Here is a 15,854-nt window from a genome sequence, read left to right on the forward strand (position 1 = left end):
GTAGTGGTTTGTGGGTGATGTGGGTGTGTTTTATATTGTATTGGATGTGTGGGAGTGGTGTGTGTATGTGTATCAGGTGTGTGTATTTCGAATTGTCCAATGTGGCTGCGTTTTGTGAATGTGTGTGTATTTACGGTGTGTACCGCCAATGGAATACCGCGGTTGAAAGACCGCCGCGTGGATTCGTGGGTCGTAATAGTGTTGGTGTATTCCTGTTGGCGTGCCGGTGGAGGTTTTGTTATCGCCAGTTTATCACTGACCTTTGGTGTGGCAGACTTGTTTGGGTGTCTAGATTTTGGCGGATTCCGGGCTGTGGGTCATAATGACCGTGGCGGAATTCCGCTGCCACGGCGGTGTGTTGGCGGTCTTCTGCACGGCGGTAAGCGACTTTTACCACCAATGTTGTAATGACCCCCTTTATATCACATTTCAGTGATATCTCAACATTTACGTATTGCATTTTTATCATTTTGACCCGCATCTTATGAGATAAATATTATGTATTTTTCTAAACACTGTGTGGTGTATTTTTGTGGTGCTATATTGTGTTAGAGTATGATTTATTGCACAAATACTTTAAACATTGGCTTCTAAGTTAAGCTTGACTGCTCAGTGGCAAGCTACCAAAGGGTGGGCACAGAATCATTTGGATTGTGTGTGACTTACCCTGACTTGAGTGAGAGTCCTTGCTTGGACAGAGGGGGTAACCTGACTGCCAACCAAAGACTCCATTTCAATGCAAATATTCATCTCCAGTCACAAAGATCTGGGTATAATCCGTAGGTTTTTTGCACACCATGCCACCCCAGTTTGGACCCAGCCATATGCAAATCAGTGTTGACCCTGCTCCCCACAGGAACAGTCCAGCCCAAACTGCCAAGGCAGGTCCTCCCTGGACCGGCAACAAGCATCCTGGAACCGGTTTCAAGGTGTCACTCCTCAGCCAGGCTATATTAAATCCACTATTGCAGTAAGCACGGGTCCCATGTCTGAGCATACACTTCCCACTTACGGTGACAAAAGCAAAAAGAACAGATAATGAACGGAATGCTGAACAATGCAAACATTCACCCCAGGTCAAAGAGATCTAGGTTTAATCCATTGTTTTTTTGCCCACCACGCCACCCCAGTTTGGACCCAGGGATATGCACTTTAGACTTGACCCTGCTCCCCCCTGCACTGCCAAGCCAGACCCTCCCTGGACTGGAAACACGCATCACCAGGGTATCACCACTCATCAGCCAGGCTAGCTTGAAGCTTGTGGCGCTGTGTGCACAAGACCCACATCTGGGCATACCCTTCCCACTTAGGGTGACATAAGCAAAAAGAACAGATGATGGACAGAATGATGAACAATGCAAACAGTGACCCCCAGTCACAGAGATCTGGGTTTAATCCATTGTCTTTTTGCCCACCACACCACACCACACCAGTTTAGACCCAGCCATATGCAAATCAGTCTTGACCCTGCTCCCTATGTGAACAATTTAGCCCGAACTGCCAAGCCAGGTCCTCTCTAGAGTGGAAACAAGGATCCTGGGACAGGTTTCAGGATACCACTCCCCATCAACCAGGCTAGCTTGAAACCAGTGGCACAGTGAGCACGGGACCCACATCTGGGCATACACTTCCCACTTAGGGTGACAAAAGCAAAAAGAACAGATGATTGATGGAGTGCTAAACAATGCAAACGTTCACACCCAGTCACATCAATCAATCAATCAATCAATTAATGCATTTGTAGAGCACGCTACTCACCTGTGAGGGTCTCAAGGCACTTGAGGAGGTTGGGGGAAAGCTGCTACTGCTAGAACAGCCAGGTCTTGAGGAGTCTCCTGAAGGTCAGTAGGTCCTTGGTCTGCTGTTGGTGGATAGGGAGGGTGTTCCAGGTCGTGGCTGCGAGGTAGGAGAAAGATCTGCCACTGGTTGTTGTCCTGTGGATGCGTGGGACGGTGGCGAGGTGGGCGGAGCGGAGCTGATGGTTCAGGGTGTAGAAGGTGAGACGATTGTTGAGGTATGCTGGTCCAGCGCTGTGGAGTGCTTTGTAGGCGTGGTTTTTGAGTTTGAATGTGATCCCTTTGTTGATGGGAAGCCAGTGTGGATCTCTCAGGTGGGCTGTGATGTGGCTGTGGCGGGGGATGTTGAGGATGAGGCATGAGGAGGCGTTCTGTATCCGTTGCACTCTTTTCTGGAGAGCTGCCATGGTTCCCACGTAGAGGGCGTTGCCGTAGTCTTGTCTGCTGCTGACGAGGGCCTGGGTAACCGTCCTTCTGGTTTCGGTAGGGATCCACCTGTAGATTTTGCAGAGCATGCAAAGGGTATTGAAGCAGGATGATGAGACGCCGTTGACTTGTTGAGTCATGGAGAGCGATGAGTCAAGGATGAAACCCAGGTTGCGGGCGTGGTTGGTGGGCGTTGGTGCGGCTCTCTTGGAGGTTGGTTTTGGCTGTGGCGGGGTCCTTGGTGAGGGAGAGGATCAGCTGGGTGTCGTTGGCGTAAGAGATGATGTTGAAGGTGTGGGATCGGACGATTCTGGTGAGCGGTGCCATGTAGATGTTGAAGAGTGTCGGGCTGAGGGAGGAGCCCTGTGGTACGCCGCACTCCACTTAGCGTGACAAAAGCAGAAAGAACAGATAATGGAAGGAATGCTGAACAATGCAAACATTCACCCCCAATCACAGATATCTAATTTTAATCCATCGTTTCTATGTCTACCACGCCACCCCAGTTTAAACTCAGCCATATGCAAATGAGTCTTGACCATTTTCCCCATGACAACAGTTGAGCCCGAACTACCAAGCCAGGTCCTCCAGCGAGGTTAGAAGTAAAACCAGCAGGTGCATGGGGCAACATGAGACAATGGCACCCACCCACAGAAAAGTGAGGGAGACAGATCATGACATCAAGCACTTCAATGGAGAGCTCGGGAGATATATTGCTAAGTAGAAAGAGACTCTACATATTTCAAAGTATGTATGTGGTATTTCTATAGCGCAAACCTAGCCAAAAGGCAGCAGAACAATTTACAGGATAAAATATAAAGTCAACAATTGATCGAAGAGGTAGCTAGTTTGTGGACTATTTACACACTGTCATGTAGAGTTCTTTAAACACACACAAATTGAACCTCAATTTCAGGATAATTCAAACAAAGCTACCCCCAAGCAAGCACCTGAGGGTAATAAGAAACGCTGGGATAAAAAGCAACAAACTCCTAAGAAAGAGAGTGGAGAATCCCCGCGTATGGAGACTCCACAAAATAGGTATAATCTCAGAAATAGAGATAATATAAAAAAAACTGATAGATATCAATATACTGATACACGCCAATCTTGTTCCTTTCAGGACTCATCGGAAAAAAGAAATGAGAGAGGTGGAGAGTAAAAAACAGAGTACTTGAAACTGAGATAGGAATCACAACGCTCTTCGGAGGTTTCTGTTAAAAAGGAAGAGAAACCCGCCCAACAAAAACAACAATTTAAAAAGAAAAAAGTGGCAGCAGTCGCAGTCCGACATACCACACAGGAAGAGGGTCCTCTTGAAGAACAAGAATTGGGCTCTAGCCTTGCTAGACAGCGCGGCAGAGGTCACAATAGTTTGCCGGAATCTTCTAGAGCATCGGGAGGTGAAAGCAACTGATGACTTTATACAAGTAGAAACTCTGGACATGCGTGTCTCCATGCCTGATAAGGTGTACAAAGTAACGCTACAGTTAGAAGGAGACACTGAACGCACAATAGACGCAATCTTTTGGGATCGTATAGTAAAAGTATATGATGTCTTGTTGGCCGAACAAGATTGGCCCCCTGACTTTGTCTATACCTGCCCATATGGAGAAGATGTCATTAAGCCTTCTTTCTCGCCCCTTGTTCTAGAGGAACTCGCTGAATTCTATTCCGTTGAATGGGCTTTGGCACAAGTACCTGCATTATTGGCGCCAGAACGGGTTCAGAGATTCCAAAGGCAACACCATTAAACACAGACTACTGTGGGGGAAAGCAGCTGACCTGAAAGAGACGCTACCGAATGTCCATGTTGTACACACACTTGGACACCAGCGTGTTGGAATACACGTTGCTGGAAATGCACTGGCTGATGAAGCCGCAAAGTCAGCAGTGGCTGTGGCTACTGTAGCTGCAGTGACTCGTTTGAGTTCAAAACAGGACACAGACATCTGGGCTGCCGTGACAGCTACGGCTGATGGTATGCCCTATCCTAAAGGATTTCCTAACAAATATGACTATCGTATGGGAGGTATGCTGAATGTTGAGGTTAAGATACCAGGCGTAGGTGTACGAGGCATCCCCAACAAAGACATAAGATCACAATTGATTAAAGCAGTGCATGAGGGGGTGGCATCTGCCCAGGCTGGTGTGGCAGCTAAAATTTCGATCTTGCAGGCGCGTTATTGGTGGCCAGGTTTCTAAAAAGAGACTAAGCAGTATATCCTTTGTTGTGACATCTGTCAACAAATCAAAGTTTCCACTGCCAAGCGCCCGCCGCAGACACCCCTCTTAATTTCAAACAAACCATTACAATGTGTGTACTTGGACCACTGTAGTCCCTTAACACCTGATAGGGCATACAGATATTTCTTAGTCGCCGTTGATTCATGCTCCAGATTTGTATGGGTGTGGCCACAACACTCGGCTGATGCTCGGACTGTTATTAAAGATTTGCGTATCTTTATCGGTACATATGCAGTTGCGGCTTTCCATTCGGACCAGGGCCCTGCTTTCGCCTCAAGGGCATTCAGGGACGCCATGGCTTCGTTGGGGGTCCAACTCCAGTACTCGTCTCCATTTCATCCCAAGGGAAATAGTGTTGTGGAGCGATTAAACCGTGATTTAAATCAATCCTTAACAGTCAGAGGCTTCGGTACAGGTAGTAGTTGGCTTAATCACCTGTATGGAGTCATGAGATCACTAAATAACGCTGTCATATTGTCAATAGTATTTATGGACTATTTCCTATCTAAGTCATGATCTGAACACAGCATGTTAAGCTCTAGTTCTGCCTTTCAGGTTCCCCCGGGAGGACATCGACCCTCATACCTGAGCTAAGGCCTGTAGTCTGCGTTAGCATCTGCAGAGAAGCATTCAGCAATCAGCATACAACCTTTCCCTGGCTGGAATCTCCCTCTTTCCTAAATTGAAATTGGAGCAGCGTTGGGGGCAGTCCTGATGTATACATGGATATTATTCCACATCCTAGGTTGACAGATAAAAAAGGCTTGCTGTCTTTTTTTTATTTACATACAATTGTTAGGCCCTGATTTAGAGTTTGGAGGATGAGTTATTCCGTCATAAACATGCAGATATCCAGTCCATCTTATTACAAATGTATTAAATACTATGGTACTTGTAATGAGGCGTGTGGGATACATATCTTAATAGTGACAGAGTACTGTGCTGCCAAACTTCAAATAAGGGCCTTAATCAGCAGTCAAAGGTGTCCTCGATATTGGTATGCTTTGAACTGCAAGAGATGATGAGCTTGTATGCAGGACAAGGGGAGGTGCTGGTTGTGATAGCTTTGTAAATGGTGCCCCTGCTTTTGCAGATGGTGCAAGGACAGACAATGGGATTCCATTGGGGGATGATAGATGATGTGATGCATAGGATGCCTTTAAGGGGTAACAGTGTGGAGTCAGGAAGGCCTGAATCAGAGCATTACCACCATCCAGTTGAGAGCATACAAGTACGTAGTGTTTGAAATGTTGGATGACTGAAGCAGAAGAGGCTTGATATTACATTCTAAACATTCTAGAATTTTTAAAGTAAAGCAATAAATTGAATGGAGAGGAATATAGTAATTTGTTTATGTGTTACACTGAAAAACATTAATTTGCATTATCACTAACAATCTAAAGACTTTTTAGATTTTCTCCAAAGATGTTATCATTTTGCTGGATCTCACATGTGCATTTTTTGTATATCATGCTATGACATATTGATAATGTGGGGGTTGCTTGCAGGATTGTAGCTAAGATTCTCAGTTCTTTCCTTTGGCAGACCATTAACAGATTTATCCTCACACTAAATTCTATCCAAATTGCTTGAATAGTCTTATAAACACTTCTTTTCAAGAAAAGCACGACTCGCTTCATTCTTTGCTCACACAAAGTTTTTCCTGTCTACAGTGATGGAATACTGAATTCTGAGATATGCACGCTACCTGAGGCCAGATCACCATTTACCCTCACACTAATGCCTACAAGCATATGGTATCTAGACAACCAATGTCTAAATTAGCAGATGCAAATAAAACCAAACATCATACAACGCCTCTCCCATATTGTGGCTTTAGAGATATCTAATAAGAATGATATAAATGTACCATTCTTTTTGTCCATTCTTGGTTTGCTCGTATCCTCCTTTTCCTACATTTCCATATTATCAAACACTTTTTGGTTTCAATTATTGATTATTAGTATCTTTTAATTTGCCAGCTTTACTTTGGTTAGAAGTTAGTATTTTCATATACTTCTTGTTTCAGAAGTAAGGTTATATAACACAATGCTTTACATGAAAGGTTATCTTTCCATTTCAGGGCTGAAGGGTTAAAATAGTGATGAGAGTAAGGGTATTTCAGGGTATCTGTACCGGAGTAGCACAATTTAGACTCCATCCTTTGCAAATCACAATTGTGCAATTACGCATTCACATTAGGCATTGTATTCACTGTGTACCTTAATCATATTAACATGTGTGAAGCATTTTAATGTATTTAATTAAATATAATCACTGTATAGCGATGTTTATGTGGGTACACTAATGTTTAGTTGAAAATGCTTACATGTATTCCTTACTCACATTAATTTTCATTTACACTTCAAGTTATAGTTGCAGATGTAAATATGTACTGCTTTATTTACCTTTGTGTGTATTTCTTAAGTTACATCCATAATTGTGTATTTGAAGTGCATATTAAATGCTTAATTAAAGTTAGCCTGACTACAGACCTCAGTGTGGAATGCATTTTGCTTTGCCATAATGTTCTTTCCTTGCTCATAATTTTCGTTAGCTGGAGAAAGGAGTATTAAGAGACAACTGCTAGTGAGGTTTTAGAAGAGAAAGCTTGGCTACAAATATTGAGCCTAATGTGCAGTTGGAGTCTTCTATTCATTTTGTACCAGGAAAAAAGGGATGTTCAAGGTTGCAGTAAGTGTCTAAGTTTTGGTGAGATGACAAAACCTAGGTGATGTTGCAAATGCACATTATGAGTACTTAATTGATTGGTTCCTGAGTGTGTGGGAAAGATACCAATGTTGCTGAAGAGTTTGCTGCTTTTAGCTATTAGGGCAGATTTCCTTAAACTTGGAGGAGTGCAGACCTATCTGCTTCCTTTATGCTTGTAAGTGTGAAGCTTGATGCTAAACACTTAGGCCCATATTTATACTTCTTTAGCACCGCATTTGCATCATTTTTTGACACAAAATTGGCGCAAACTTACAAATTACAATGTATTTTGTAAGTTTGCGCTGTTTTTGCATTAAAAAATTATAAATATGGGCCTTATTTTTTCCCTGTAGGCTTCTACTGAAGTCTTCGCTATGCTGATACCTTCCTAAACTTTCTCAACCCCACCTAAATCCCTAATTAGAGCATTGATTAGATGATTCTATAACTATACTATGTTTTGGAGGGCGAGCAGAAGTTTATTTGTGGAACATCTCTTATTCTCGGTTTCTGTATTGCAGCAGCTGTTACTATTCTGTTTGCTAGGGCTGAACCTATTGAAATATTTCAGCTTGCCAGCTATATTGCTGTATCTTTTAGATATATTTCTGTCATGTCTATATACTGGACTGTTAAATAATCTGAAATAAACCCTTGTTAATTATAGTCATGGATTCCTGGCACTTATTGTGGAGACACATTGGCTTCACAAGATAGAAATGTATTAATGATTTTTACGCCTTTCCAATGCTTCATGTCAACCAACAAAGGTCCATACAACAATGGGGAAAAATCTTTGACAACTTTACTTAGAGATTACGGTTTACTTCCTTGTGTGTTCTCAGTACTGATATTTATTTAAAACCATGCCTCATCAAAGTCCTAAATACATTTAAGCATAGCCCCCAACTCTGATGGAACTATACTGACTCCCCTTCCAAACCTCTATCATCATCAAGATAAGCTGCATCTCATACAAGGCTCCCCAAGGCACCTCTTCACCCTGGCAGATAAACTAACGGCTTCGGACACACAGTGCCACATAAAAAAATAGGAAATTGCCAGAATGGAAACAAATACATTTTAAAAAAAAGACATTCCTTCTCCTTTTGTACTCCCATATTCTCAAACATCATCCACATCAGCATCAGAAACGTCACAACCCTGATAATGTAGTAAGACCCCTCCCTCAGTCAGCACTTTCTGCAGCCAGCACTACTAGCTTTACGCCTACAAATAAATGCATTTAGTAAATATTAGTTTACCTTTTCATTGCAGTGTCACACTGATTGCTATCCCTAAAGCCTAAAAGATAAAATATGAAAGGGAAGACAGATTATTCATGAATCAGGCAGGTAACGCTGTGGAAAACAGCTAGCCTAAAATATTTTGGTTTCTGTGGAACCTTATTTTGAGATTGAAGCTCTGCTATAACTCCTTCAACTCAATCCGCTCTCCATTACTATGCAGTAATTCATCTAAACCTATTTGTAAACAAGATGATTTTTATGATAGAGATTTTCCATTACTCTAAATGACACCTTTTCCATTACCAGGCCTTCAATACTGTACAGCTCACATATAACTATAGATATCTTTTATTACAAAACATCTTGACTATTACTGCACAAAATCCCAATTACAACATGGAATCACTCTTCCTTCTTGAAACCCATATTCCTATACAGAGTTCCTGTTACATTACATGTTTCTTATAACTATTTAAGATGCCTATTAGTACAGTGGACTATACTTGTAGGAAATGCTCATATTAGCATGTAGGCCCCTATTATTATAGGGAGTCTTTATTTCTATATTTGGCCCTTTTCATTATGCATGACCCTGAATACTATATGTCAATCCTATTAGTATACTGGCCAACTAGTACCATACATACTCTTGTTACTAAATGGGACAACCATTATCACTATAGGGCTGTGGTCTTTAACCTGTAAGGTGTCCCCCTACGAGTTTCCATGGTGATATTTGGAGGGGGCACCATGGTCAAAAGATGTTTGCAAATCCCAAAATAAAGAAAAGATTTTTGTGTTCTTGCTAAAGTCTGTAAAACTCCTTTCCTTTCCTGATGAAGTGAGAAACCCATCTGGCTGGCCCTGGAACACATTGAGGCCCTCATTCTGACCTTGGCGGGCGGCGGAGGCCGCCCGCCAAAGTCCCGCTGTCAGGTTACCGTTCCGCGGTCGAAAGACCGCGGCGGTAATTCTGACTTTCCCGCTGGGCTGGCGGGCGGTCTCCTTCAGACCGCCAGCCAGCCCAGCGGGAAAGAGGCTTCCACGATGAAGCCGGCTCGGAATCGAGCCGGCGGAGTGGAAGCTGTGCGACGGGTGCAGTTGCACCCGTCGCGTATTTCACTGTCTGCGCAGCAGACAGTGAAATACATGTAGGGGCCCTCTTACGGGGGCCCCTGCAATGCCCATGCCAGTGGCATGGGCACTGCAGGGGCCCCCAGGGGCCCCGCGACCCCCCCTACCGCCATCCGGATCTCGGCGGTCCGACCGCCGGGATCTGGATGGCGGTAGGGGGGGTCAGAATCCCCGCGGCGGTGCAGCAAGCTGCGCCGCCGCGGAGGATTCAATGGGGCCGCGGTACACTGGCGGGACCCCGCCAGTGGTGCCGGTCCGACCGCGGCTTTACCGCCGCGGTCGGAATCCCCATTGGAGCACCGCCGGCTTGTCGGCGGTGCTCCCGCGGTCCTCCGCCCTGGCGGTCAAAGACCGCCAGGGTCAGAATGAGGGCCTGAGTCTTTAAATAAATTCTACTACCAACTTCAGCAGTCATCCCAGGCAGAACACTCATCAACAATTCCCTAACAACAAGAGTTTTCCCAAATTACTTACAAAACATACAAGTTGGTACATTATCTAAAAAACCTTACCTGCACAATCCAGACCCCGACAGCTACAGTCATAGCAAAGAGACCATATCTGGGCAAACTTATAAAAAGAACAGCTGTCACACAGATGTCAAAATTCATTGAAGACAATCCCCTACTTTTTCCGATTTCCAAACTGGATTCCGTCCAAGAAGAGGCACTGACTGGCCCTATTTTGTATCTTGGATATCCTTAAAAATACAGTAGAGCAGAACAGGATGTATGTCCTTCTCTTGGACATGTCAGTGGTCTTGGACACAGTGGATCATGACACATTAATCCAAAGACTTAAGGAAGCTGAACTAGAGGGCACGGCTCCTACTTGAGACAATAGAACAAATAACATAAACACTCTCCTAAATCTTACAGCATTAAACCAGGAATACCTCAAGACTCAATCATCTCACCCATGGTTTTCAACATCTACATTAAATCATTACCACATCTGATCAATGGTTCTGACTTCAATGCTATAACTATGCAGATGATATGAAGATATATCTGAAATTGGAAAGCCCAAAGAATACTGGAACATCAAAAATCTTCAGTTGCCTCTGGGCCATTGAGCATTCTGTGACATGGAGCTACCTCAAACTGAATGCCTCCAAAACTGTAATACTCACATGTAAAAAATGGGAAACCTATGACCGTCTCTGCAGCTCCCTGATGATTTAGGACCACAGTCAAAAATACCTAAGGAGGTAAGAAATCTCAGAATTACCATGGACACCAAGTTTTCCATTGACCAGTAAGTGACATGGAGCCACCCCAAACTGAATGCCCACAAAATTGAAATACTCAACTGTGTTGAATGGAAAGCCTATGACCCTCTCTGCACTTGTCTGGTGATTTAGGACCACTGCCAAAAGTATCTAAGGAGGTAAGAAACCTCAGAATTACCATGGACACCAAGCTGTCCATTGACCAATCAGTGACATGGCGCTACCTCAAACTGAATGCCTCCGAAATTTAAATATTCACCTGTGTCAACTGGAAAACCTATTACCCTCCATGCACCTGCCCGATGTTTTAGGACTACTTCCCAAAAAATATAAGGAGGTAAGAAACCTCTGAATTACCATTGAAACCAAGCTGTCAATGAATGCACATGTGGATAAGGTTGCCAAATCAAAGTTCTCATAATGAAACTATGGAACGAAACTTCCGACACCTATGATTCCCTCAAAAGGTTCAAGCTACTATTTCTCTTGTCCTATGAACACTGAATTATGCTAATTGTCTGTATCATGGCTCACCTTTGACAACTATGAGACGTTTACAGAGAATTCAGAACATTGCTACTACTTACACGTATAAAGTCACATGCATGCAGCTCCCCTGCCTTAAAGACCTACACTGGCTAGCTGCCAGAAGATTCAACGTAAAGCTATGTCATTCTCAATACAGGTTATTAATTGTACAGTGAGCTATGATTCCTGCTATAAGCCGACACATTCATATAAGGGGTAAAATGTACATCACACCACAAGATACATGTGTATGTCAGACCATGTGCCCTGTTGCACTGCAGCCATCCCCCACCGCATACTGGCTAACTGGCTAAGGTCGTGCACGGGGAGGGTTGGATTAATGTAAAGTAATTAAATATTACTTAAAGTAAAAAAAACATAGAAATTCACTTAAAAAAACAAAGGTTACAGGTACATTATAGTAAGGAAAAAGAATTGAAAAAATCTTAGAAATTCACTAAAAAAATCAAAGGTTGCAGGGATGTCATATATAGGTTAAAATTTTGCACACACAAAACCATAGAAATTCATGAGTTGTAGTTATACTAGTTATGTTTCCCTCAAGAAACTATAACTTGTGCCCTAAGGTAACTGTAATTTGCGCCCTCACCATGCACTGGTAATTAATTACCCCACATATTACATCAATCATGACATCTTCTATGAGATCATTGATAACATCACCACAGCATTTGCAATAAAAGTATTGGTGAGAAAACTGTGCAAGGCAGCGGCGTGAGTACCTGTAACCTTTCTTTTTTCAATGAATTTATAGATATGTGTGTGTGTGTCAGTCTGTCTGTCTGTGTATGTGTATTTGCTCTAGTTTGCTCCTAAAGCTTTGAGAAATGGCGTGTGTTTATATGCACACACAAATAAATACAGTTATTTAAAATTTAAAAAATGAGCATACTTCACCATAAGATAAATTTACACAGCCTGTACATATTGCTGCTTCATTGCACAAATGGATATTTATATATAGGTGTTTACTCCAGCCACTAAAACGTTACCAATTGCCATGTGGTTCTGGCCAGGAGTCCACTCGGCTCCACCAGCCTGCCCCGTGCTCCTGACCGCCTACTGCCACCTGGACAGCAGTTCGAGGCCCTCCTCCACCCGCAGGCCCCCGCCTGTGCCTCATCCCTGGTGCCTAGTGGTAGGCGTCTCTGATCTCCGACGACCGTGTAAGTGTTTCTTGTGTCTATTTCTGTTTCCTCTGCATTCCGTTTTTATGCCTTTGTATTTTGGTATATTTGTATAATTTGTAATCCGCGCAGTTGTTCAGCCTGTTTTGTTAGCCTGTTTTATCTATTTCTGTTTTCTCTACATTCAGTTTTTATGCCTTTATATTTTGGTATATTTGTATCATTTGTAATCCGCGCAATTGTTCAGTCTGTTTTGTTAGCCTGTTTTTCTTCCTTTCTCTGCCCCTCCGCTCCGCACTCTCTGACCCCCTGCCCCCATGCTCTTCTCTCGCCTCACTCTCCCTCCCCCCGCCCGTTTCTTTTAGCCCTCCAGCTCCCTGCCGCTGCCTCCCCTGCGGCCCCGCCCCGCACACACCTATTAGCCCCCTCCCTCCTCCCAGGTGCTCCACCCTCCCACCCCGCCCTCTTAATGGCAGCCGCTGAACAGACGCGCCGCTGACACGCCAGTGGCACGCCAGAGGCAAGCCTGTCTGCGCCCGTCCGCGCCTGGACCGTGACCAGCGCCAGTCCCCCTGGTCTCCCCCTCAGACAACTTTACTCCCCTCTCACCCTCCACTCACTCAACCAAGGCCCTCGCCCCACCTGCACCCTTTCCAGCCACACACACACACACACACACATGGCCCCTTCACCTGCTACACCTGTCATTTCTCCTGCTCCACATCCCTCACACCACACACCAACCACAGCGACCCCCCCAACAAACACAATACCCCAACGCAATATACACCTGCTCTACCCTCACGCCCACCAACCAACCCCACCGCATACCACCTCACAACCAGAACACACCCCGCAACAACACCATCATACAACACATCAACACCACCCACCACAACCACCTCAACTGCCTGCTCCTCCACACCTGCTCCTTTCACAAACATGCCACAGAACTCTGGGATCTCATCACATCACACTCACCTGACATCGTCTTCCTCATGGAAACCTGGACCAACCTCTCCTCAGAACCCGACATAGCCACTGCCACCCCCATGGGATACAAACTCCAACGCAAAGACCACCTTAACAAGCCAGGAGGTGGCATTGCCATCCTACACAAAGACACCATTAAAGCCACCACCAACCCCCAAGACACTATCGACAGCACAGAACACATGCACTTCCTAATCCACGTTAACAACAACTCCACCCTCAGAGGTACACTAATCTACAGACCACCAGGGCAACGCCTCACCTTCTGCGATACCATCGCTGACACCATCAGCTCGCACACCCTCACCTCCACAGACTGCATCCTCCTTTGTGATTTCAACTTTCATTTAGAGAACCTTCAAGACCACAACTCCACCTCCCTCATAGACAACCTCACACCAACCTCGGACTCAAACAACTGGTCACAGCACCCACCGGCTCAGCAGGACACACGTTTGACGCAATTTTCACCTCAAGCCAACACATAACCTACACCCACACCACCGAACTCCACTGGACCGACCACCACTGCGTCCACTTCTCCTTCACCAAACCCACCACACACCACCATCAACACACCACGCCGTACTGCATGTGGGACAAGATCCCCACAGAACGCCTGAACTCCCAACTGGCTCATAACCTCCCCCCCCACACCAACGACCCCAACACAGGAGCGCACAACCTCTCTAAATGGATCACTACCTGCGCAGACACATTAGCGCCCCTCAGAACACAACTCCACCCGCAACATCAAGAACGCCCCTTGGTTCACCCCTGAACTCCAAGACTCCAAGCGCAAATGCTGCCAAGCGGAGAAAATCTGGCAACAAGAAACCTCTACAACCAACTTCTCCACCCTCAGAACTTCCCTTCGCACCCACCACCAGCTCATACGCACCACCAAAAGAGCTCACTCCGACCCCTGCCCTCATCGCATCTTCAACAAAGCCAGCCCATCCATCGCCCCCATACTCCGCGACATAATCAACTCCTCATTTGACTCCACCACCTACCTAGCACGCAGAAATCAACGCTCTCCTAAAAAGAACCAAAGCCGACCCGGAGGTCCTCTCCAACTACCGCCCCATCTCACTCCTCCCTTTCCCCGCTAAGGTAGCTAAGAAACTAGTCAACGCCCGCCTATCCCACTTTCTCGACGAAAACAACACACTTGACCCCTCCTAATCCGGTTTCAGCAAGAACCACAGCACGGAAACCGCCCTCATCGCATGTACGGATGACATCAGAACCAGAGTCGACAAAGGCGAGACCGTCGCACTCATCCTCCTAGACCTCTCCGCAAGCTTTAACACTGTCTGTCACCACACGCTCCGCACACGCCTCCACAACACAGGAATTCGTCACAAAGCCTTAGACTGGCTCACCTCCTTCCTCACCGACCGGACCCAAAGAGTCCACCTTCCACCCTTCCAGTCCACCGCCATCAAAATCATCTGCGGAGTCCCCCAAGGGTTCTTCCTCAGCCCCACACTCTTCAACATTTACATGACCCCCCTCGCCAACACCCTCCGACCACACGGAATCACCATACTCTCCTACGCAGACGACACCCAACTTATCTGCTCCCTCACCCACAACCGCCAAAACCAACCTACACGCTGCTCTCCTCGATACCGCCAACTGGATGACAAAAACCACCTCAAGCTTAACTCCAACAAAACCGAAATCATCATCTTCGGCCCCAACAAAACCATATGGGATGACTCCTGGTGGCCCATCGCCCTAGGCAACGCACCCACCCACGTAAACCACGCACGCAGCCTCGGCATCATCCTGGACCCCTCCCTCTCCATGACACAGCAAATCAATGCAGTAACCTCCTCCTGCTTCCACACACTTCGCACACTGAAAAAATCCTTCAAATGGATTCCCTCAGATACCAGGAAGACAGTCACCCATGCAATCAACAGCAGCAGACTAGACTACGGTAATACCCTCTACGCCGGCACCACACTCAAACTCAAACACAAACTCCAGAGAATCCAGAACACATCTGCACGCCTCGTCCTGGATCTCCCCCACCACGAACAAATCTCACCACACCTCAAATCCCTTCACTGGCTCCCCATAGACAAGAGAATCATTTTGAAGATCCTCATCCACGCACACAAATCCATCCACAACACCGGTCCAACCTACCTCAATGAAAAAGTGAACTTCCACACTCCCACCCGCAACCTCTGATCAGCTGACCTCGCACTAGCTACAGTCCCCCGCATCCAACGAACCACCACAGGAGGCAGGGCCTTCTCATACCTCACCCCCAAAACCTGGAACTCCCTCCCCACCAACCTCCGCAAAACCAAAGACCTCCTGCTCTTTAGAAAAAACCTCAAGACATGGCTGTTCGAACAGTAACCTCCCC

The sequence above is a fragment of the Pleurodeles waltl genome, chromosome 1_2 (genome assembly GCF_031143425.1).
Source record: "Pleurodeles waltl isolate 20211129_DDA chromosome 1_2, aPleWal1.hap1.20221129, whole genome shotgun sequence".
NCBI classification, from domain to species: Eukaryota; Metazoa; Chordata; class Amphibia; order Caudata; family Salamandridae; genus Pleurodeles; species Pleurodeles waltl.